At 41.2% G+C, this 26,232-nt stretch overlaps 1 protein-coding gene across 3 annotated transcripts in view; it reads left to right on the top strand.

Annotated features, from left to right (window-relative positions):
• Window positions 1-26,232, top strand: part of rere (arginine-glutamic acid dipeptide repeats) — a 177,258-nt gene that overhangs the window by 43,114 nt on the left and 107,912 nt on the right. The window contains exon 1 of one of the 3 annotated variants that reach the window (XM_023332018.1): window positions 9,439-9,997. The exons of 1 other annotated variant lie outside the window; for it this stretch is intronic. The gene's annotated coding sequence lies outside the window, so the exon portion shown is untranslated. Of the gene's footprint in view, window positions 1-9,438; window positions 9,998-26,232 lie in introns of those variants that run through there. One more of the 3 variants, XM_023331911.1, reaches the window with a different exon arrangement.

Below are 26,232 nucleotides of genomic sequence, written 5' to 3'. Positions count from 1 at the left end.
TCTTGACCCCAGCACTGATCTCCAAACTGTCTGCTCTGACTGCACACAGACTTGCAGTTTAGCCATTCGGACCTGCAAAAAAACAGTCTAATCTTGTGATGCAGCCTCAGCAGTGTGACTGTCTGCTGCCTCCACATCCTTTTGCTCAGTTTCTCGCTGCATCCAGTGCTGACACGCTGAGCCGTACGTCTGCCTTTCAGATTACTCCGCTCTTATTCACCAGGGTTCAAATGCAGTCTGGAAAACTCTGGAAATTGACTCCCTGGCTGATTGTTTAAATGCTATGCCTTCATTTCCTGCTTCATTCCTTCTTTCTACTACATACTTCTGTTGTGCAGTATTTATTGTGATGACGTTTAAAGTTAGGATTTTCAGAGCTTTCCGTTCATTTTTAGGTAACTGGATTGGCTATGACTGCACGGCACATTAGCATAGCCACACAAACACTGATCCATTACTTGCTTTGTAATGGGATTCTTCAGGACACCAAGTATATAAAAAAAGAGTAATTTCACGCATTTAATTTTATTGATAACAATAACCTACTTCCTCATCCTTGTTTTAACCTTTTCTTCCTCACTCCTTCATACCCTTCCTTGGCTTCCTCTTTTTTTTCTTCCAACTTTTCCTTTCATCCTTGTTTTAATCCTCTCTTTGCCCCTTCCTTCTTTTGTGTGTTTACTTCATTAGGTAATTTCTTTATTCCTTTCATCTGTCTTTAGTTTCTTCCTTTCACCCTTCCTTTATTACTTCTGGCCTCACTTCATTCTTTATTTCACTGCTTCCAGCCTACAAAATTTCCTTTTTTCTGTCCTTTGCTCCTTCTTTTATGCCCCAGTTGGGCCTGTTTCTTTCTTTCCTTCGTCACTTACTTCTCTCTTTCCTTACTAAGTTGCTCCCTTTTTTCCTTCAGGTTTTTTTTATCTAAACTACTGTAAAAATATTTACCATAAATCCATGGCAGTTTTTGTATTCAGCTTTTGGCTGTAGCGAGTGAAGCGCTCTGGAGAGCCTGGGAACGTCCAGAGCAGCGGTCTCCAACTCCAGTCCTCTAGTGCCGCCGTCCTGCAGCTTTTGGATTCATCCCCGCTTTCCAACACACCTGAACCAAAAGCCTGAATTACGTCTTTGGCATGTCAGCAGGTTCTGCAAAGGACCTGGTGATTTACCATTCATTGGATTCAATTGTCCAGTGCCGTTGGAAAAAGGAAAAAGAGCCTTTTACTGCGTCCGGAAACACACGATATCACACTCATTCACCCTCGCATTCGTCGTTAGACCGCTGGAATACAAATCGTAGAAAGGGAAGAAGGGTGAATAATGTGAGGTGGCAAATATTTCAAGATGTAAAATTTTGTCTTGAATCACTCGCGACTCGTTCATTATCACCGTCTATCTGTGAATTATATTTCTACTTTGTTAGCAGTGTAAGCAGAGAGGAAGTGATTGCTGAACAAAAATCAGCGGTAAAACAGACAAAGGACACAACACTGAACCTACACATGTCAAGGATCGTTGTGTGTGGAGGTAATGTTGTGTCTTTCAGCCTCAGTTCTCCCCCCAAATTGAACAAAGCTGCACCCCTGCCCACTGTCCACAGGGTGGCAGCGTGTGGAGGTGAGACCACTATGTGCCTTGTGTGAAATGGAGCAGTCAGTGGTTATCTGAGTGCATTAGCCCGGAGACAGTAACCACACAATACTTACACACCCCAACTGCCACTCTGCCTCATGCTTTCAGGCCCTCATATGCTTAGATAACGCCTGACCACGCTTAATCACTGTGCTTCTGTACAAGCAGAGGATTTTTTTTTTTCTTCCTTCGCCGGACTCAGACACATGTACTGTTTGTTTATCCTGCTCGTGTCTTTGTTCACAAAAAGGACTTGCCCGAAATGTAAACTTCCTCCTTTGCACCGCAGCGCCCCGTCTGTCTCTCTTCGTTTGGGCCTCCTGGAAGTACATACAGTCTCATTCCTCAGAGCCTGTTCTCTCTGTGCAGCTACAGCAAGCTGAACTGCTCTTTTATTCTGATGAATGAGGCCCTGTTTGGCCCGGAGAATCAGACACAGACAGTCCATGTGAGAGAATGTCTGTGGAAAATCAGGGGCTTTAGGGAAACACTATCTGAAGTAATCCATGTGTGCATTTGTTTGCAACTCATTCTGCTCATTTCTTTTAAGCTTTTTAGAGCTCCTATCTCGCAAGCCAGATCTTTTTAAAACTGTAGGGCTTTAGGAAAATCTTGTTCCCTATATAGGTATCATAGTCTCATTATATTCCATTAAGGCTTTGTTGTGTTTTGGAAGAAAAGGGTTTTGATCAATTTTTCTCCCGGTGGCAGCTGCATCCATCTGGAGTAAGGTTTACTTTAAAAAATCTAGATGACAAAATGGCAGCTGCGTTTGAGTTTTACTCTCCGGAGTAGCTTGTGTAGCTTGGCAAAGAGATTAGACATATGTAGCCTACAAGTGTCTTGGTTTTCAGCGTTGCGAAGCTGCCAAATGTGACTGTGAATAGCTATGTAAACAAGATAGCTATGTGATGGTAGACCTTGCACTGATTGCTTAAAGTGAAACACTATTCCTCAGCTTCGCTTGCATTCTTACTCCTGTGTTAATGACGGCAAATAAAGGCTTGCTCGGTAGCAGCTCGCTCAGATTATGTTTGGATAGCATGTTTTTGTTCTCATAGGTTGGGTCTTTGATGAGACAATATTCCTATGCTTTCTTTAAATTTGTGTTTAAGTGATAACAAGGTCTTGCAAATGTATTTATACCCTTTGAACCTTTTCACATTTTCATGTTACAGCCGGGGACTTCATTGTACGTTGTTGGGATTTTATTTGGTAAACCAACACAATGTTTAATCCATAATAGTTAAATGGAAGGAATTAGTTTCTGTTTCTTTAACAAATAATTAAAAAAAAAACATGACGTCCATGTTGAACTCCTGTTAATCTGATAGACAGATTCTGACACCACAAGAGGTCCATGCTAACTTTGGTGAAGCTACAGAAAAACACAATTCAGGAGGAAGAATCTGTTTAAAGTACATGCATTAGTCATTCAGTCCATAAGTCTGGGTTTATATGGAAGAGGGGCAAGAAGACAGGCATGGACTCAAGGCTGGTATTTCCGAAAACCAAGACCGAATGTTTAGAGGTCATCTAATATTTCAGGACATTGGGGTTTGTTTGTTTTTTGCACACCACTAAATGCACAAATTAATTGATAAAACCTTTAATTACTCAGCCAGAACTACCTTTTGCTATTAAACAAGTAATTTTTTATAATAAACTAATATTTAAGTTATTAAATGCAGCCACCACATCAATACACATTCTCAAAACCAAATTCATCAAGTTACATTGCACGGTAGTTGCATGATAACTTTAAGAGTAATCAAGATTTGTCCCTACTGGTTCTTTTGAGACCAAGACCAGGACAAATCAACTTGAGACCGATCTTGAGCCCTCCATGCTGCTAGAAGAAAGCGTTTAAGAAGTCCAATGTGAAGTTTGCAAAATGCACGAGCAAACAGGTGAAAGAAGGTGGGTTGGTAAGATGAGAATGAGCTGTGAAACGCCAAACACAACTTGTACATGATGACACATAATGTTGGCTGACTCATGCTGTGGGGATGATTTTGTTACCAGGGATTTGGAAACACGTCATCTTCCAATTTGACTGAGTTTCAAATATTTTGCAAAAAAAAAAATAAAATGTTTGAAAGATTTCACTGTCTAGATGTGCAAAACTGGTAGAAATATCAGGGTTTCCCCCTGGGTATTGTAAGCCTGGCGGGCCACCAGGCTTTACTTGTGCCCCCACCCGGCTAAGCATTGCTTATTTATTTAAGTCTTTTTAAAATGTTTGCATTTTTTAAGACTTTATAGTTGATGTTCAGGTGTTAATTTTCCAATATTTCAACAACTCGTAATTGTGATATTTTCAATTTTCTTGTCAATTTTAAACATATTTTGACTCAAAAACACGACGGGCTGCTGGATTAATGTCTGCCCTAGCACCCAACCACACGACTTAGCAAGTTTTCTGGGGGAAACCTTGAATATGTATCCCTCGCAGCTGCAATTACAGTAAAATGTGATCTGTACAGACTCATAGAGGGCTTAACCCACACACAGATCATATCCTTTAGATGTTTATCTGAAAAAAAAAAAAAACAGCGTGTGTTTTTGTCATTCCACTTCACAATTATGTGCTTCTTTGCATGAATCTTATCAAATAAAACCCCAGTGAAATTAAGGTTCGTGTTTGTGAATCGTGAAAAACATTTCGGCAGATTTATGAAAAGACCTTAAAGAATAAATTAAGCAAACACTTCCTTGAGTGTTTTCCTTGAGTAACTTTCTGAGGAATTGAATAGGATTGTTTTATAGTTTCCCCTTACTCCCGACCCCCTCCAGGCAAACTGTCTTGTTTTAATTAGTCGTGTTGAGGCCTATTTTTCCCTCAGATTTCCTCTAACTTGTAAAGTGCTCCCTTTAAGGTTCTGTGAAGGCTAAAAAGGGCAACGAATGATTTGAAGTCAGTCTTGCCTGCCAGCAAGAGAAAGGGGAGGGACGACGTATGAGGAACAGTAACTTCTAACAGTGCTCACACAGAGTCTTTGTTCTTTATGGATATAGTACGTGTGGCTGCTTTAAAGCCCCCATCTGGAAAACCACTGTTCCTACTCCTAATACAAGAAGAGAGGTTGCTTCAGATAATGCCTGCATGAAGTCCAATCTAGCACAGTCATTTTTTCCCACTTTTTATGATATTTCTGCACCAGGGAGGTGAGCGTGTTAGACTTTAGAGATTTAGTCATGTGTTAAACTTGAGCTACTGACTCACAATCTCCCTCACCTACTACCAGCACCACCATCAAACCTAACCCGCTTTTTGGTTTACAAGTCTGTTTTCCTCTCCCAAGCCCCTCTTCACATTACTCGTCCACTCACGCTGGTGAATGTATTAAATTAACTTACTAGATATGAGTGCTTAAGAGGCCGAGGCCTCTGAGGCTTGCCAAGTCTCTCTCCTCTCAGCTTTGGCTCAGTCATCCGTGTCACTTGTTTTTTTCCCCTGTTGTTTAAGCTACTGGCTGACTTATTTGTATTGCTGAGCACTTTTACTGTTAGCTCCCATGCTGGCTCCATTTGCCTCCTCTAAGTGGCATGTGTGGGGTTTTTTTGTGTTTGTTTTTTTTCCTTCTTCCTCCACTGTAAAGAAATCAGACGATAGCAAATCGTTTGTGTCAGCCAAGTATCCATTTTTAATGTGTTTACGTGTCTATAAAGGCATATAAGGTGTGGAAGGATTAGACAGGCAAGGAATGGGGATAGTTGGGGTTTTATTTTGTTGTTTTCTTTGCCTTGATTACATTTTTCATTGTACTATTAGACAGTGATAACTGAGTAAATTCAACAAGTGGTTTTCCAAATGATTATTTCACTTATGAAGGGGAAAAAGCTATTTAACCAGCTTGTACCTATGTGACAAGCAGTTTCTCCCTAAACCTAACAATTGAATTACAACAATTTATCCACATCTTGAAGAAGCAAATCAGCCTCTTCAAGAAGATCATGACACTGCCATCACTGTCAGCCAATTTGCAGATTATTTCCCCAAAAGTCTTAGTTATCAATATGTTTTTCTGTAAATTTAAGATGAGCCTATATGTTCCGCGGTAGATTTGATCTTTAAACTCTTTCATAGAGGACATTTTTGCCAAATCTATTTGCCTTATTGTTCAATAGTAAACTTTATCTGAGATAATTTAGGCCCGCAGTCGCTAATTCACTCTTAAAATTATTTTGTGTACTCTTTGTGAGGTTCCAGGTTTTCTTTGTGAGTGAATAATGACTCTCCATGTGGTTCTCTGGACTTGTAACCATTTCCAGACTAATGGATCCCAATGACTGTGTTTGTCATCATGTCTTTAGATCGATGCATGGTGTGCTTCTTTGTGAATCTTTTTTTTTTTTTTAACATACTTCATTTGGTCAAACAAGTTCTGGTTTCTCAAGTCTACAGGTCAGGTCTACAAATTACAGTTTTGTGTACATTCATGTTAACTTTCTCTGACATTGAAACGCATTTCATGAGCTGAGCTGAAACAAATAGTAAAATACATATGTAAATGGGCAAATACTTTTTGACAGAACTGTGGATTAATTTACCTGTGCTTTTAATGATGCATCTACCCGTGCAGTTATTTCCTCTTAAAGGGAAGCGTTCTTTTAAATTGATGAGAAAGGTCTTTTTCTTTCTCCAAAGAGCTCACAGCCCTGTTGGATTTAATTTCCCTTGAATTCAGAACAGAGAGCAGGTTAGTAGCATTTTTATTCTGTCAGGATCTGAAGCACAATAGCTGTAGAAGAAGGTGCTCAGGGGAGAAAAAAAAGGTATTGTGATGGCCTGTTTGAATGCAGAGCAGAATTGAATAGACACAGTCAGCTTCCCAGATACATGCTTAGGCCTGTAGAATGTGGAGTGCTTTGCTTGTAACTGCACCGGTTGTCTTCTTTCATTATCGGTTAATGGTGCCCAACTTGACAGAGCCATGTGATAAACAGAGGAGCTGTGAAATCCTGGAGGTGGAGTTCTCGTCTGCCTGATAATGGGATCTCATCTGCCAGGGAAGGGAAGCCTCCCCCTCCAGCCAATCCAGCTTTGGCGTGCACAGCCCTCAGAGAGGACTCACAGCACTCGGCGCGCTTCGCTGCTGCACTGAGCCCGGCGAGTGTCTCGCGTTGTCCTGCAAACGCTGCCGTTTGACTCTTCTTCTTTAAACATTTGGTGGTAAACTGTCAAATTGTGCATTAGAAATCGAGATAGATGTGCATTTGCACCTCCTTATCAGCCCCGAGGCCTTTGAATAGTTGTGTAGCCGAGGAACGGTGTCCAAACTGTGTGTGGGTGGGAGTAAATATCATAAACGTTGACCTTGTGAAATGTATACATACTGTGATAAGGGAGGTGCAACGGCTGCTGTGGTGTTGGGTTACTGTGTGAAGGGGGGCGGGGAAGTACGACTTCTCTGGACAATTTGCCCGTAGAGCTGGAGGGAGGTTTTAGCAGCACACAGCAGAAGCCTTACCACCCCCAGCGCTGCTAAAGCAAAGACGACCAACGTGGTTTGTAGCACAATGAAGCCCCCCCCCCTCTCTCCATCCCGTCCTCAACTCAATTTCTATTGATCCTCACTGCCCATCTCTCCTGCTGCCCCTGTTTGGCTTAGTGCAAAAAAGAGCCCACAGCACCAGACTATTTGCTTTAGTTAATTGGATTCTGACAGCGATCCAATATCACGTTTAAGACGATGAAAATGTGTCAAGCTACTAGCTTGGTTTAATGAAAATGATCCTTTTAATTTATAAGTTAAGAGAGGCCGTCTTTGTTTTGCCGCCCTCACTTCTACATGTGTGGCGAGAGTTCTTATTATCTCTGTAGACAAAGACGAAACAATCTGGAGTTGTTGATGGCCTGCCGTTCGGATCTTTTTGCCCCTTCACCATTTAGTAGTTTTGCAGTGGACTACTTTAAATGGAGCTGTCCGCCTTGGGATCATTGGTACGAGGTTTGACTTAAAAGCAATTTCAACATTAAACCATATCAGAAAATATTGTTGAATGACTCCGACAAATAACATCTACCATAACAAGGTTGCTTAGAGTTGCTAATAGTGCGAGCAGGTGTCCTAATCTTTCATTTCATTACAGGTGTCTGACCCAAACAAAATAAATAGGTTGCAACAGTTTTCACACAACGACCAACAGTTAAAATCTATTAAGTTACCAAAGTTATGGTTTTTTTTAAAACATTAATATCATGATGTAGTACAAAATTGAGAGGAAAGTTGAGCCGATTCTGATCATTTTGCCCCCTTAAACTCATTCCATTTAGATTTTATGTTTAGCATGTGTTACTTCATACCCACTTTGACAACCTGTGAGTTAAACATAGGATTATAACATTTCTTTCTTTACTGTAAGACAATGTTGTGAATCTAATAACTACTTGATATCTCCCCCCCCCCCAAATTATTACAGTTTGATGATTTGCCATAATCCTGTACATTTCATTAGTCAACTGTACCAAATGGAGAGATCAGACCTAAAATAACTGCTTGTTGGGTCTAATCCAAGTTTTCAGAAAACAATACAGATATATTGAATATTATGTGAGATTTGAACAGTTTTATCTCTTTATGTTGGACGACGTAGCTCACGTCCCAGGGTGCCATGGCCTGGGGGGCGCCACAGACACTCAGCAGCAACAGCAACAACAAAAAAAATGGTCACTTCCTTTTATGGCTTGTCCAATCAATTTAGAGTGGGTGCTCCTCTCTATGTCACACGCTGTAAATATTGTCATAACTGTAAGAAAAGATAATATACCTTGACTTGCTGTTGACACTACAGATGGAATCTAAAGCGGTAGACTAGTCTAGCTATCTGTATCGTAAAGCATAACACCTAATGTCTAACAGGTTATTATTTTTAGGGCGTGGTAGAAGGTTCTCACCCAGAACCACTGCTGGCTGGCTGCCCTAAAACAAAAGCAGCACAAAGGCTGGAAAATAAGTGTGATCGAAGTGCAGGCTGTTAAAATCAGCCTCCCAAATATGGCTAATGAACTATAGTCACATCATCATCCCTGCTTGTTCCTGCCTTTTTAATGGGTGGGGTGACTAATTAATTCATTGTACAAAAATGCAAATGAGATGCACAAGCCTGATCCACTCGCCTCCTTCTCAGTGCGTTTCCCCCAGAGGTGCATATAATAATGTTTTCAGATTTAAACCAGCGACCTGCTCTGATATGCCGTTATTTATACATTAAAACGCGTCATTTCCGTGCAGGGGGGCTTGGGGGGAGGGAACATATTATAGTCTATTAAGGCTTTCACGGCTCTCTTTGTCTCGCCCTTGTGTTCCAGTCACATTCCCATAAGCGTTATCATTGATCCGCTGATGAGGATGATGATGATGGTCGACCAGGCCACTTTGCCTCATGCAGTTGCGCACAGCTCTTCTTCCTCATCAATCAACAGCCCCATTGGCGCCCCCACCTCCACCTCCACCACCCTTTTGTCCCCGACGATTATTTTAAATCCACTCCATGTTTTTGTTTCACTCTGCTTCTTTTCCGCTTTTTCTGCTTTTTTTTTTTTTTTTTTAAAAACAAAACCAAAAGTGCATTCGGTGTAATTCTCCTTCACTAGTGTGTGGATAAAGAAAGACTAGGTCAGCCATGTGGATGCGTCTGTTGAACAGCTGAAGAGGAGGTGGTGGTGGCGGAGGAGGAGGAGGAGGAGGGCATACAGAGACGAAGGGAGCGATAGGGAGAGAGAGTGTGTGTGTGTGTGTGTGTGTGTGTGTGTGTGTGTGTGTGTGTGTGTGTGTGTAGGAAAGAGGGAGAACAGACGGGGGGGAGCTGTGTGTGTGTGGTGTGAGAGTGTGTGTGTGTGTGTGTGTGGAAAAAAGGAAGCAGAGCCTGTTAACGGAGAACTCGCTGGTTTCCTACCGCTCGGAACAAGCGCCGTGCTACTTTTTTCATGTGGACGCTATCATCGACGGCGACAACAGCGCGGCCGAAGGCGGCAGGAGCGGCTCCGAGGGCGGCCGAGCGAGCGTTGCGGCGCCCGTTTCCTCGGTTATTTCGGACGTGAGCAGTCTATCAGTGAAGTGAAGCCGTCTTTTGTTGAAGCAAGTAGTACTACTCGCCTGCGTGAGCCCCCCTCGTCCCCCGTGCGGGCTGCGTTTTTCTTTTTTTTTCTTTTTTTTTTTTTTTTAAACACGGGATTTTTAAAAACACACAAAGTGTCCAGCTTCCCCTGGTCTCCTCTCGCCGGTTCTTGGATTTTTACCACATTCCGCGCGTCAAGGATCGTGCTTGTTTGTTGTTGTTGTTGTTTTTTTGTTTGTTTGTTTTTTTTCAACTTGTTTGCAGCGGTCTTTGGGACTCCCAAGAATCAGCAGACTGGCGGGTGAGTTACAAAAAAAAAAAAAAAAAAAAAAAAAGAGAGAGAAAAGATTGCAGGATAGTTTTGTTTGAGGAAGGTGGAGCAATGTGTGGGTGATAGCCGGGTTAACACTTGTAGTTTCAGTCAGAAGTTTCCTAAATTTGTTTATACCCGGAGGAGGAAGCGTGAGTGACCTGGAGTCAAATGTTTTGAGTGCTCTGGGGAGCTGAAAGTTGGCCGCATTGTTGTAAAACTTGGCTGTAGACTGTGGAGCTCCCTCACTGACCTGGCTGCTCTGTAATAGCGTTTTAATAACTGATAGGTTGTTCTGTGTGGGGAATGAGGTAAGCATGACGACCTCTCTGCCCTGAGGACTGCTAAACAGGGCGTTAAGGAGGCATGTTTGCAGAAAGTGTTGTCAAAACAAGTCTCACCAAAGTATTAAAAGTCTGTTAAATTAAACTTGGGGTCGTGCATGCAGGTTAAAAAGACTAATTGAATTAGTCCCACACTGCCAGATTTAGGTTTAGTCGTTTGTTGTTTTTTTTTTTACTTAACCAAAATGTTTATCCTGACTGGGTGTAATGTTAACGTTTTTTGAGCTACTCAGGAGACTTGAATCAAAGAGAATCTGTGGGGAGCTAAAGATTAGGGTGATGGCAAGGAGACATTCCAACCTCAAAGACTTGGAGCTCTTTGCTAAGGCTAAATAATTAAAACACCAGCGGGAACATGCACAACTCTGGGTTTAATTGGCACTAACAGTTTTCCTTTTTCTAATTGAGAAGGGTATAAATATTACTTTTTTTTATTGCAGTGTTAATAAAAACCAAAACTGACACTTTAAATTCAACTATTATGTTTTGATGATGGGTGACTCTGCCTCATTTCTAATCAGAAACAACGTATTTTATTTCATAAAAATCATTTTAAACCTAAATCTGTAAGGAGTATGAGTAATTTTGGACTCCAAATCACCCTCCTCAAAACAAACAAACAAAACAACCAAAACAAAACATTGACACAAAACGTCCAAATCTAAACGCTGCTCATTTTCATCTATGCATAGTTATATAATCCCTTCTGACTCTACTTTTGTAACTATAAAGAAACCATTAACTCACCATTAAAGTGATTGTGCTAGTAAATATTTGTTAGAGTCATATAACCACATTTCTTTACAGTGAACTAAAAGTCACTCGTCTCTCATTCCCTTTTGAAATAAAACTTTTCGGTCAGATCCTGAAATTTAATTGGGCACGCATGTTCTCGCATATTGAATGAATTATTCTCTTGTTGTTGTTGTTTTTTTTTTTGGCCTACATGTGGTTGATTTAAGAAAGTCTCTAAGTCACATTCAGGTAAATAAAATAGGGATGGAAGAAAAATAAGGAGGGTAACAGTAACAGTGCTGTCTGTTCATCCCCCACACAGGCTGAGGCCCCTCTTAATGAATGGGACTATCAATTTGAGTTTTCTGGTGCCATAACACTGTAAAGATGGAAAATAGCTCGGTTTCTTTCTTTTTAATGTGGCTAGGGAAGTGTGGGTGTGAGATCAGCTTCAAAAAGATCCAAACTGTTGAAGGGCCAAATTAACTTGAACCCCCCCTCCCTCCCTTCCTGAACCCCAGAGGCTATGAACTCTGGCATAAGCACATGCAGCTCTCGTTCTGTTTGTGTGTGCTTGGTGATGGTGGGGGTCCTAGTCTGTTGTTGAACAGAGCAGGAGGGAGGAAGGGACGGTTGGCTGGAGGGATATAGATGTATGTATGTGTTTGGGTGTGTGTTTTAGGAGCTTAGGATTTAGGCGCAGTCTACAGTTATTTGTCTAAAAGAGGGCTTATGTGGTGTTTTCAAGTCGCTGGGAAGAGGGAGGTGGGCTTGTTTACCTAAATAACTGTAAACAGATCCATGTTGTGTATGGAGTCATAAGCACAAAGACAGCTTTCCACCTGACAGAGATTCAAATGAAGACAAGAGGAAGTGGTTAACTCTTTCAAATAAAACGGCTGCTTCCTAAATTCTTGCCTCACTATTAAATAGTCTAGAATATTGCTCTGCTAATTGAGGAGCTAATCTCCTCCGTTCCTACTTTATTGTCTCTTTCTCTCTGTTTTTTAATGCTCCTTTATTAGCCGAGAGTTGACCTCTGCTTTTGATGATTCAGATGTGAGTAATCCAGGTTGAGTGGAATGAATGTTGCAATAAAGACAATGAGAGGCTGGGATTCTCTGCCGTTCCTCGTCGCCATAGTTTACACACCTTTTCGGAGTCATGTGGATGCGAACACGTCACACTGTGTTGATGAGCTGAGCTTCCGAGTAGGAAAAGGCATCGTTTGCTTTTCTCGTTGTGCCTGTGATGGCTCCAGATCAATTTGCACCTGTGCTACTGCGTACTCAGGCTTTACCGTTTCAACCTCGGCCTTCTTCAGTTACCATAAAAACTGTTCCGTACCCTTTTTCTGGGACCATTGTGTATCATTTTACTCCTCTCTGTAGTTCAGTATTCAGACTATTATGAACTATGACAGATTGTGACTTTTGATCAAACCAAAATAACTCAAAATTCATCTCCTGCTGGTATTAATTATGTATTGGAGTCTTGACGATGGGTGGATTACAGGAAATGACTAAATCCTTGGTTGACAAAAATGGTGTCAACCTAATTTATTATATTGAAATGTTTATTGAAAAAGAAAGAAACCATTAAAAATGTAACAAATAACCGATCAAAATTGTCATCACCCACTAAATCCACGTGGTGTGTGGACATTGGGGCAGATAACAAATAATCCCTGCTGTTTAATGAACTTAGATGTTGCTTTACTAACAGGGGGAACTAATATCTCCCTCCCATCTACTGTATATGTTTGTTTTATTTGCCTCTGATTGGACGATCCCTCGGTTTCTGGGGGAATACCTCTTCATTAATAAATGTTACATTGCAGGCTATGAAAGGTTAATAGAAGATCATCTACTTCTCACACAGTTTAAACGTGCGAGCGCTCACACGGCGTTAAAATTCATATAGATGTGAATTTGTCTGGTGCGTTCTGTAAATGACTTTTTCAGGCACAGAATGGAGAAACTTAGCACCATATAATATGGGGAGATTTATATAAGGTCTTTTAGATTTGACAATTTTGAAGTTATTTCAAGTCCTACTCAAAATTTTGTGTAAGGAAAAGTTATAGCACTCCAATTAATGTTATCTGTTTGCTAGGTTTTGATTATAATTGTGTTGGTGTGATGAGTGATACTAATCAGTCATCTATCATAGGACTGGACGGGCCCAAGAGAGAAAAAACAAAATAAATGGAAATTGTGTGTAATGTATGATGCGTTCAGCTGGTTTTAATGTTTGGAGCAGGCATCGGCCAGAACATGATTCTCACTGGATGATGAGCTTGAGTGAAAAGAGCCTGGTTACTCATAATGCTTTTTAAAACACAAAAAGTAAAAGTAACGTAAATGATGTAATCGCTTTTATATACAACCGAAAAGCAATAATTATTGCGCCTGCCTGTAATATGAAATAACACTGATTAATCACGGTAACAATAGCGTCATATATTACATTCATTTAGCCAGGTCGGTTTGGATTGCAGTTTATTTAACACACATGCTGCTAGCCGCTTTCCAGATGTAGTTTTGAATGATGTTTGCTGAATGACTGTGTGAAAGCAGCACAATGACGACGTGTTTTTTTTTTTTTTTTTTTTTTTTTTTAAGTTTCCACATCAACATTGGGTGTTTTCTGCATTTGGAGGGCACTTATAAAGTTTCTTTTGTTTTTTTTTTTTTTTTTAAAGTGAAATAAAATCAATGCATGTATTTTCTGCCGTTATTGTCAGCTCCTGGCTTCTGCATGAGTGTTTTTTTGTTTTTTTTTTAAAGACTTAATCTCTGCTATCTTTAAACACTTTCAACAGTGTGACAGAAATCATTCCGGCTTCAGCTTCATCTGGATAACATGTAATCATAATCTCGGGCTGCCCTGCCACTTGGGAAAACTTGCATAGCTCGTCCTTCTGAACTCATTTTAGAAATGGCATCCTGTTCCTCCGCTCCCCCCCAGAGGTTAGGATATCCATTTAGTTTCACTACTTGTGGACTGAATGAAAGAGGAAGTGGTCAGCCCTCTTAATGGAGTTGTATACAGGAGTTTGAGTTGTTTTGCACTGTGGGATTTGTATGGCCTGAGAGTGCCGAGCGTTTCGCAGTGGAGCGGCTTTCAGAGGAGAATACGGCGGCCTAAATCTTAATTTACACGCACACATCTCTCCCCCCTGTCTGTATCATTTCAATCATCTCTATTTGCAGAGCTTCGCTCCAGCGTTTTGCGGGAAATTAAATCCAGTGTGGAATTTGATCGGTGGGGTCCAAGTCCTCAGTCTGCGTTGTTGATTCATGTAAACAAATGGGGGGGTGGGGAGTGAGAGAAACATAGCAGCGGCGTGAGTCACCCCTGCTTCACAAACACGAGCCTCGCCGCCGACAAGGTACGGAGCGCTAGTAAACATGCAGCTCACATACGGGGCGCACGTACGAGTGTCACCTCTGAGGAATCAGAGAGGAGATATCAGGATCAAAGAGGCTGTTTCTGACCATGCGGAGGGGAAGAGACGCTTCATAGTGTGTGTGACGCCGTGCAACGGCTGTCTGGCTCTGCAGAGGTTGGCTCGATGTTTGACAGGGCATTGAAAAAACATTATTTAATCTGCTCGCATGATGGCCCTCGCTGGGATTGCACCGTTCCCCCCTTTCCTCTCCCCCATGTCAGGATGAAGGCAGTGGCTGGGTGGCAGAGTAACATTTCGAGTTTGTTGTTGTTGTTTTAAACAGAATGATCTAACGTGTGAGGAATCGCAGAACGCTGAGTTGCATTTGATGCAGCGTCGCCAGGCTTCTTCTCATTTTCTCCCTAATGAGAAAGTCTGCCGGGGTCTTTATCGTTTCCATTTGGGGTAATAGACTGGATGTCTCTGTTGTCGTCCGTCGTAATTACAACGGCTCGACGCTCCAACATAAATGAAAGCATATAGACTCATTAAAAATCTATTTTTAGATCATAAACAGAAAACCAGATTGATCGTTTTTTGTCAAAAAGCCAGGTGGGGAATCATTGAGGAGACTCTATTGTCTCCACCACTTCCATCCATCCCCCTTTTCTAGAAACTCACCCCTGGTTTTGAAAACTCTTCAGTTTTTTTTTGTTTTGCTTTTTTTTTTTGAGACTGTAGACAGGTTTCATTTCTAAATGGAACAAGCTCTCTCTGCACTTTGTGACCTATTGTCCTTGCAAATAGTCCATCGAGGCATTTTGAGCACTTTGGCCACAGATGGACATGGTAACAATTGTAGCAACTGCTAAGGAGGCAGTACCCTCTGGTGGGTGACTACAGAAATGGAGCTTTCGGTGTTCATAGAAAAATCAGACCGTTTTGCAGGAGGGGGACCATATCTTTAATTAAAATAAACCTCAGGAACAAGCGGAGAGTTAGGAATTGGGGTAATTGAAAACCACCTCTCCAATCATCTGTGTCTGTACACGTATAAAGCAGCTGAGCCCATCAGAGGGCCGTTTTCTCACATGTTAGGTTGGGGGTTGGGTGAGGGGTGTCTGTCCTTGTTAATTCAGTCATAAATAGTGTTCTCTGTGGATCCGCCCTGCTCTAAGCACCATCAGATCCCTGGATGGTTTTTTTTTTCTTCTTATAGAAATGTACCTGTGAAGCAGCCAGTCCCTTAATCTGACCGGAGCAGTGATTGACATTTGAAATACTGAAAAATCGGATGTTTTTTCTTGTTTATTATGTGCAACAGGACTTATTTTTGTCTTCTTTCGACTTGTTCTGCATTTTGATATTTTAATCTTAATAAGAGCAGGCACGCTTCATAGTAGGGTATGGGATCTTCCCCTTACTATGCTATTAATTTTATTAAATTAAAGGTCTGATAGCATCTAGTTCAGACAGCAAAGCAGACGGGCTGTCAGAATTGTAAAGGATAGAAAAAATCAAGAGGGAGAACAAAACTCACAACGTGTGGGAAACCAGGAAAATGACAGCAAGACTAATATATTTAAAAGAATATATGGAAAGTTAGATGAACGAAGAACATGTGTTGGTTCAACATTGAGAGGACTGTGATGCAGAGCTTATTCAAACCAAGAAGATTAACCATTTTACGTCGATGCATCAACAATGCATCAGCCGGCCATATGAACTTTAAAAGTCATTTTTGTAAGTTTAATAAGAAATGGATAAAGGTTCGGGACATCTTGCAATTTCTTGATCTTCTGTCAAACTGCTATTGGTGTTATAGAGCCTGAAACGCGTTTGATTTGATTAATTTTTTTACATGTGTAAATATTCCTGGTTTAAAGAGAAAAAAAGAAAAGGTATCTATAAAATCCTAATTGGTGCTTCTCTACTTTTTCTCCTCCCCATTGACTCTCCTTTTAGCCTCGCGTTCTCGATATGAGGGTTAAACACTGCTGATGTCTGAGGGAGATTGTGACAGAACATAAATCATCATGTGCCAGAAAATTAAATTACTGCACGGCTGTCATATTTAGTTGTATTCACCACTCCTGGTCCTTACTTACTTAAAACCATGCAGGGTGGGCTATATTTGTTTCCCCTCCCTCTGTGAACCCCACCCAGATGTCAGTTTTGGTTCAGATCACACATCCTGTCTCCATAACCTGTATTCAGGTGTCAACCTTTCAGCCCCGCATCCACGGGAGAGTGGCAATCAAACGACATCACCGGGGGAAGTATTCACACTGCGCGTTCACATCCTATTTTATCAAGTAAACATTTAATGTGTTTAAATGTACCACCGCTTTATTTATGCATAGAATCTGCTGTTAAGTCTGAATTATACATTAGCCGATGAATAATTCATCAGTGCCATTCCTTAATGATTACTTGCCAAGCAGCGAATGGTAATATTTGCTGATAAATTTGCCCATTGATCTCACTTGTGTGTAACCAGGCTTGCAGAGATGATGTGTGCTCCATTTTGTTTCAAGTATTTCTCCCCCCAACCCCCTTGTCTTTGTTTTACAAGATGTACTGAATAGCAAAGCTAATTGTCAGGTTTCCTTATTTAAAAAAAAAAAAAAAAACTCCTTTAAAGATGAGAAGTGAGCCCAAAGGAATTGGCTCAAAATGGATCCAGCCTGGATTTCTTGAGCGGATGGCATTTGGTGCTTCTCTAATTTCTCCTAATAACTCAGGTTTCTCTGCTAATACACTCTCCTCGCTGCTCTCGGAGCGAGTTGTTTATCCTCAAACCTCAACAGATCAAGGTGCAATTACATTTTTGTCTTTGACGACCTGCAGCTGTTTCACAACAAGCGGCGCATGCTCTTCGAGACACAGTCAGTTGAGCTGGTAAATGAGACCCTGCCTGATGGAGGCTCTCCCTTAAATTGCCGCGTCTTCATTCGGTCTCAACAGCCGCACGCAGATTGGCACATTATGACCCACCCGAGTCAAAAGCCTTGAAGCGCCAGTTGTAACCATCCACAAGCATTGCTTGTCCCCACAATGAGACAATATTGACTTGTTGCCACCCTGTCATTTGATTAGTTGTGTGGGTGATTCTGCGTTTTATTTGTCGCCCTGGCAACCTAAATGGGGGAGAGGAAAAAAACAACACAGCAATCCACCTCGTCTTATTCTGTAATGAAGCAACACAGAGGCAAACATCTGGAAAAATGTTCTCCAAGCAGAAATGAATGGCTCTTTTTTTTATCACTTATGCTGTACGGTTGGCACTCGTCTACTCAGTTAGTATCCACAAAAAGCTTGACAGCTTTTCTCACAGCAAGAATGTACAGCAGTGTGGGAGTGATGTACTCCAGTTATTTCACTTTGATTTTCGCAGCTCAGCTGAGTGTGATTTATCTATATAATTTATTGTGCTGGCGAGTTGCTTCGTTTTCTTTTGTCTGCCGAGGAGAGCAGGCTTACAGGAGTCGGCGGCTGCTGCTGCGTGTAAGGCAGGTCATAATAAGACAACCTTTCATTTAATCCAACAGGATTCATCAGCGCCCTTGTTCTTCTGAAAAATAATGAGGTAGACAGCAAAAGCTGCCCCGGGCTCCATGTAGGGAGATGATCTCTCTGAACCGGCAAATCATTCCTGTTTTTTTATGCTAAAAAGACAGCCTAATGACTATTCTTGATTTGTGTCAGTGCTTTAAGTTAACCAGCATTAATTCTCAGAAAGATCTAATGGGCTTGATTGTCAAGCTGAGGCGAAGCAGTCAGCGAGAGGCTTGCGCTTGTAAAAGAGAAGGGGGCAGGGGGAGGAGGAGGTGTAATTGTATTTGCTGGCGGTGATTCTCTCTGGAAGGGATGACTGCACAATCCAGATATGTAAACAAGCAGAAACTGTAAGGCGGTATGCTGATACTGAAATTTCTAAGCGCTGCCCAAATCGCTCTTTGACTACGCCTTGGATGTAAGCGTGTTGTTTCGCGTACCTGCTCCACGGCACGGTCCACGCATGCAAATGCTTCGCGGTAAATGGAAATCTTGAGGAAATCATTAACTGTGACAGCATACGTTAAAACAAAGAGGGGGTGAGGTAAAGACAACAGATGCTCAAAGGGCTTGATTCTGCTTACTGGAGCGCAGCAGAAGACCTCATTGTGTTCATGGAAGACAGTCGCACCATTCCCCTGCCAGTCATCTGCTCTTAAGGGGTAATTGCAGAATTGATTTGATACTTAATCAGAGTTGCATTTCATTGTGTGGTCACGCCTGGTTTCTTTTTTCTTTTTTTTGCCCCGTAAAGTCTGGCTAATATTTCCACTAGATGGCTTCTGGCAACAGATCTGTTTTCCACTTTTTTTTCTTCATAAAAATGAAAGCTTCGTACTCTGGAGCATGTAAGAATGTTTCTTATGTATCTGCCCATTGTGTGTAATTCCAAGATTAAACAATATTTTTCATCAAGATAGATATTCCCTTTTGAAGCGCCATCTTGTTGTGGTTACCATGAAATTTTGTCTGGTCTATTGAGTGTAAAGAATAATTATTGATCCTGAATATTAAGCTACAGAAGACCTCCAGTATTGGTGAGGGTGACAGACCACAACTAACTGCCAAAATCAACCATCGGCAGATACTTGTGACCCCCCCTATTTTAATGGTTTAAACACTAAATATACCTTAATATGCACATTAGAAACCATCTTCACGTTACTGCAGAAGCTGACATCCACTGTCTGTCTTGTTTCTGCTCTTGATGGTACAGCCAATCAGTGCCAAAGAAAATGAATGCTGGCCAGTGCTTTGCAAACACCAGCCAACAGTTTGTTGAATTGCATTGCAGCTAGGAATTTCAGCTTCCCAAGCTGCATTTTCTTTGGAATATCTTAGGTATGCTCTATAAAAGAAATCTGAGAATGGACCAATTTGGAGCCACATTCCACATAATAATTCTTGAATAGTTGAATTTACAAATACTGCACCACAACTCGACAGGGTTCCACTGTACATACTTTTAAACTTGAAAGAGTATATCGGTGTTGGAGTAAAACTCTTATTTTGAAGTATGTAGTTCTTAGGTTGCCCCGTCTTGTTGACCGTGTCTGCTAATAAACGCTGCTTGTCAAACTGACTAACAACGTGACATGTGGCAGCATTTTGGTCAAGACATGATTTCTAAAAACTGACAAAAGCACTGCAGGCTAGATTGAGTTTCATATTCTTTAATATTGCTTTTGATTCTGAAACCATGAAAAACCCAAAATGTTAAATCTTTTCCATCACTGCCCACATATTGTGCATTGTCTTTTATAGCTGGTTGTTATGTTGCACTCCTGCTGGTATCATAAATTTTGAGAAACGCAAATCTATTAGAAAGCTATCCACTTTATCCTATTTAGGGTTAGTGCTAGCAATCTCATCCTGGCAGAGATTAAAATCAGCCAGTTTTCCCTTGTCTGTTTTCGCAAACTAGAAAGGCATCGTAACTAAAAGAATCCACCATTTCTGGCCAGTAAATGCATCAGCAAAACTCTTTGTACATTGATGCAGTGTTTAGAGTTTAACAAATATGTAATATTCCCTGTTCTTGCATTTTCTTCTGAATTCACAATTACTACCTCCACGAAAGGACTTGCAGCATATTTTTTCTTGTTTATTAAATTGGGGTCAGCAGGTCTGACGGAAACTGGAAGTCGCTATTGGCTCGGCATGATTTGCTCCTTGATTCTCTACTTGACCAGCACCCCTTCACTGTGTCATAAATAACTACGCTGCTCAGTCATTTGCTGATAAGATTGGCTTGTCTGCTGAAGTCTGAGAAAAGATCTTCCCAACAGAAAGCAGTCCAGTCTGCAAACATCCAGATACTTGGTGGGGAGGGGTTAGTGCTTGAGTCAGCTTTTGGGCAAAACTGGACATCTGTCTCCTAGTGATCCATAACGCCCACAATCCCTCCCACAGACTGTCGGCTTTGGCACCAGAGCTGCACACCGGTTGCTGTAGTAAACCCAACCACCCACAGCCGTGACTTATCTCACGAGCATAACAAGCAGCCGGCCTACAAGAAAGGATTGAAACCAATAGGACACACAGCAACAGAAGACCTTAAGAGCCCCCGTGCCATCATAACTCCACTTCAAAATTCAGGCCTTTGTTCTGAGATTGTTGGAGAAGACATCATAGCGAGGTAGCAGCACATCTTTTCATCCTCAAACACACTCACTCCCACTCAGACAGTCTGCTGTCGGTGAAGGAGATCCTCCTCTTGATAGGGCTTCAGAGGAAGGTGTTCCTCTGGGACTGTTGTTCAGGGATTTCTTCGGTTCTGCTTCGCATTGATTAAAGGAACACTTGTAGATAATCCTTTTCAAAAATAGGTTTATGTTACAACAGTGTTGGAGAGAGCTATGGGTTGTAAAATGTGGTTTAAAAAAAAACAACTATATTTGTTTTTTTTTTTAATGGTTATCACCTTGATATCCGCCACTCTGCTAAGATAAATATTTAATGACAGGGTGGCTGAAATAGAGCCGTTACAGAGTGCTGGTGAGAAATTGAGCTTCTATTTAGAGCCCATACGCTTTCATAAAGTCATTGGTAGACAGCCCAAGGTTATTAGTGTGGTATGAGAGGAGTGCGTGTTCGTGGTGTGTCGGGGGGCTGCTCAAGAGCCCTCAATGCTTTTCCTTGCTGCAGCGATACGAAGGAGAGAGAAATGCACTCTCTCAGTCCGTTGTTGAGCATTCACTCATGAATCCTTGATGTATTACAGCCGTGCGTCCATGCGTGTGTGAGAAACGACACTGTTGTAGTTGCAGCATTACACTTAATGCACAACAGCATTATCGTCGAGGCAGAGGGAAACGGCACTACGAGTTGCCCTTTTGCTTTGTTTCATGTCATGGGATCTCTGGCCTCTGGCTGCTTGTTGCATGTCACTCACATCATGCAAAATTGATTGCTAAGGTTAGTGTCTGTCCTGGCTGCAGAGAAGCTATTACAGTGTAAAGACAGATGTTCCCTCAATGATTCTCCCCACATTACACTTTGTGTTTTGTAGCCATAGGCAGGTTGGTACGAACATCTCATTCATTATAACTTGGAGTAAAAACGCAATTTTATGGTAGGTAGACAAAAATGTAAACACACGATTTAATTGCTGTTAACAGAAAATCAAGTATTTCTGGTTCTGCTTAAGACATATAATTATAATAATTGAAAGCTCTGAAATGTGCCAGATGAATATACATTTGGGAAACAAAGAAGCCAGCTCTTTTATATTCACAAATCTTTGAAAAAAGACAGTCCTCCCCTTACTAGCATGTAGCATCCCAACTGTAATTTAAAATGGTGTGACCTTACCAAGACAATAAGTCGTGCTCCTTTAGTTTCTATGCCATGACTTTTGGTGGGTTTTTTGCCACTGAATTGCCATCTATATTTAACTAAGCAGATAGCTACAAGTCTCCAATTGCATAGGCACGTCTTGGGTGATAACCTTTCAGATGGCAACAAATTATTTAATTCCCAATGATTCAATAAGTAGCATCTAATTTTTTAAACAGCCATGAAGAAAGTTGCATCCTGTGGTCATGGAAAAGATGTCGGTTTGTTTAAGAATGGTCAAATAATTTGCATCAAGCAGAGAAAACATCTGAAAATATCTGAAAATATTGCAAAAACTACTAAAATCAGGTTAAGAACTGTCCAACCCATTGTTAAAAAGCAACTTTGAGATGAAATGTGGTTGGATAGAAATCTTGAATGATCATAGTTGCCCATCACTTTGTAATCAAACTGAAGTAAAATAACCATAACGCTCAGGGCTGTTTAATGTTGAAAGTAAGAGCCTTTCTATACCTCTATGCAAAGGGAAATCAAAGGATTGGGACTGAACAGCTGTGGAGCCATAGATAGCCACTAATCAGTGGAGCTAACTGGAAAAAAGGGCTTTAGTTTGAAAGGGAGCATACAAATTAGACTCTAGAGTGATGTAAAAATGTCATGTGATCTGATTGGTCTAGATTTACCCTCTTCCATGGGCCATGGGATATTTTTTAAAAGCTGTGGTTAATACAAGATCTTGGTGAAAATGAATGCAACACTGGATGGAAATAAATCTTGTGACATTGTGGAAACTTATTGAAACAAAGCTGCAGAAAATGGATGCTATAATCAAATCTAAAGGCGGCCCAATGAAATGTTATACCTATAATAAAATATGTTTTTCTTCTAACAGGGCATTTCCAGATTGCCAAATTCAGTATGTATTGCAAGCATAAGAACTAGCCTTATTTTAGGTAGCTTACTTGGGCTGTGCAGCTACACGTGGGGGAGGGGCACTCATGTGTTCAATGATCTCTGTCCAGCTTGGAAAAAAAAAACCAACTACTTGAGCATGTCTTCTGTCATCTGGTGAGGATAATTTTAAACTGCAGGAAGAGTATATTGGAAGATGATGCCGTTTTGAAGCGCTAAAGATGCGCTAACACTTGAGAGACCAGATCCTTTAAATTGATAGTCATTATTTTGTGGTAGAGTTTACATGTGGATTAAGAAGGGAAGCCTCCATTAGGGGGCCAGTGTTACTGCTCAGTACATTTAAGCGCTTGTTTAGACTCTGCTTGAATCATCCTGTTTACTCATTACATGATAGCTGCGGTGAAAGCAATTACTTTCGCCTTTCAAGTACCTTGGTTTCAGTCACACTGCGGCTCTTATTCATTTCACCGTCGCTCCCAAGGCCCCGAGGCTTCCAATCAGTCCGGAGAGTGCCGTTCGCTGACTTGTCGGGCCGTCTGTGCGGGGGAATAGGTTGGTAAACACAGCGGAGTCCTTGAAGCACTTCCCCATCCCTGCTATTGGATTACCAGCTGCCTTTCCAGGACTCATCCGCACAGATGAGCTGTGAGATCAATGAAGCTCTTAGTGCAAAGCTAATTTGATCACAAATGGCTTTGTTACTGTCAGTCTGGGGCTATTTTTAAAAAAACTTCTCTGTTAAACAAGGACATTTTCACCAGCTCCCACTCCCGATGACAACAATTTATTTATATATTTTTTGTCTTCATTATTGAAATGTCGGGGGGAGACGTGGGGATAGAAAGTAGTGAAATGCTGCGTAAAGTGGCCTGGCCAGTTTTTGCTGAGTCCAGCACGAATGCCGCTTTTTCTCCTGCCGAGCGTCATAAATAAGCTAAGAGTGTGTTTTTAGAGCGATGAGGTGTCTTCTGCTTGACAGTGAGGACGGGGGAAGGGTTGAGGGGCATATTGACCCCCTTGTTCCAGAAAACGGAAAGCAGACTTTCCATTGCCCCTTGTTCCCTGTTAATTATTGTTTGATGCTAATAAAAGAGGGGTGGGGCATGTTATGAAAGACAATTATTCATTGTATCATTTCCCCCTCTGTGAGCCTTGTTCCCCCCTCTCCCTCCCTTCATGTGAGGGAGCTGCCACGGCTGTCAATTGAGTACAGCAGAGGCAAAGATGTCCCCTCAGCCTTTAAGGGAGGGGACAGGAGGCAGCGGGGTGAAGGACGCCATTTGCCCAAGTGATATACGAGGAGAGACAGCAATATACGTAAAGAGCTGCTGAAAGAAAGCTAGAAGGTCAAGGCACATTACACTCCAGCCATTTATTGGTGGGGAACACAGTCTGACCAGCACTGCTAATACAGTTGCTCAGCTGCAGCAGTGGGTTGTGTATATAAACAAACCCACTTTTGGTTATCGCCATTGTTTTGGCAATAATCGAAAGATTTCAGATAGATGTGTGCGTACCGACTGAAGTTTGACAGTTTTTTAAGTTAGATGATGTTTAGTAGAAGGTTTGAGCACGTTGCTTGGTTTGGTAGTTTAACACAACATGATGCACGAGATACACACAGGACAAAGATCCATGCAAACACACTCACTGCTAACGACAATATAGAGAGATGGATTAATGTAACTGGACTGTGGGACACACATGAAGAAAGACTGCTTCCGGATTCAAACTGAGGACCTTCTGGTTGTGCAGAATTTACTTTAGCATCGTTCCTTTATCTAATAATCTAAGTTTTTGTGAAAAATAAATACTATCTATTTATTTTATATTTAGATGACCACCCTTATTCTTAATTTTGCCTCGTCACAGCATGAGTTTCTCTCCAACTCTCTGATCACAATTTTCAGCCAATAATGAATAAAACAGAAACACTCCTTCTAAAAGCAAAAAGAGCAAGTTCACTGTTTGTTTTGGGGGTCGGGGCTCTATATCTATTTACACCGCCGGGGTTTAAAACCGAAGCCCAGCTTCTTGACCCGAATATGGTTTTATAGTCACATCTCCATGATGTCATAAAAAAAGAGTAATAATATCTTAGGAGCCCTGGCTTTGTCCATGTGTGGTCAGGCTTAATGCAGCCAACCACATTAAGTGAAGACATTTAACTGTGTAGATAATGCTACTACCTCAATGAATGACATTTAGACCAGGCAAAATGATAAATAATACTCACAGTTCAGAAATACAGTTGATATTCATATTGAATATTCATGTTATGTCTTTTAAAATAGTAACAGTGTTGCTCTCATTACTGTAACGAGTCCTTTTTTGTTCATTTTCACTTCGGGTTGTCATATTTGAGCTATGCAACATGCATATTCAAAGTTTAAATTTTAATTTTTATTTCAGATAGACCATTAGGGATTTGGTGCTTTCTTCATATTCATTGGCTGGTTTAAAAAAATAATATAAAAATAAAATTGGTCATTTAGATTGGACCCGCAGTATTTTTTAATATGCTTTAATAAGCACAGTGGAAACTGTTCTGGCACTACTGCAGAATCTTAATTTTACAATTTTCCTTATTTCCGCTCCAGGAGGTACAGCCAATCAGATCCAAGCAGAATGCATGGTGCTCCTGGATTGGTTGCTTTGCAAACACCAGCCAATAGGATGTGAAGTAGCCTTTCAGATAGGTATTACAGCTTCCAAAGCTGCATTTTTCTTTTGAATTTTATAGATATACTCTATGAAAAATAATCCACAAAGAGGAGACGACACACTTTATTCGGTTACTTTAAAAATGAGTCCAAAAATAAATCAAATAAAGACATGTTTTTTAGTGACAGCCCTACCAATAGCAGACGTATTTGAGGCTGATTCTCTGTGCATGAACGCAGCATATGTCGTGCTTAAACACAACGTAAGCACAGGATTAGCTCACAGTTATGTTTCATAACACAGTGGCAGTTTAACAGTTATTCTCCTAGCACCATCAGAAAATCACACTACACGAGCAGAGCAGAGCAGTGCTCTCCTTGTCATTAATGGAGTTGTAACAAGAGGAGAAGTCAGTGAGACTGCCATGGTCAAAGCCTAACATTAACATTCCAAGAATATCTGAGGCTTACTCAGCAGCTCAGATACACAGCCAGCTTTGTTCACCTCCTGTATCAAGGAGACAATCAAACTGAAGGCAGTGTGAGTTATGTAGGTGTCGGGCTGTGTTTATAACATGCCTTTTGTTGTTTCATTGCTAAGGGTGCAACTTCTAAATCAGTGTTTTGCAGTTTTAAGGTGTGTGGGGGGGGGGAAGGTGAGTATAATGCAACTTGTGTTTACTGGAGCCACAGGACGCTATCAGTCGGGGATCAAGTCTCCATTTCACACATGAACAGACAGAGTTAATCTCCGGATCACCACAGTACACTGTATAATACTCAATACTCTGTTCTTAAATTCCTTCCCCAAAAGCCCAT

Source organism: Xiphophorus maculatus, chromosome 1 (assembly GCF_002775205.1).
Source record: "Xiphophorus maculatus strain JP 163 A chromosome 1, X_maculatus-5.0-male, whole genome shotgun sequence".
Lineage (NCBI taxonomy): Eukaryota > Metazoa > Chordata > Actinopteri > Cyprinodontiformes > Poeciliidae > Xiphophorus > Xiphophorus maculatus.
The sequence above is the reverse complement of the archived record's forward strand: the minus strand, read 5'-3'. Positions and strand labels throughout refer to the sequence as shown.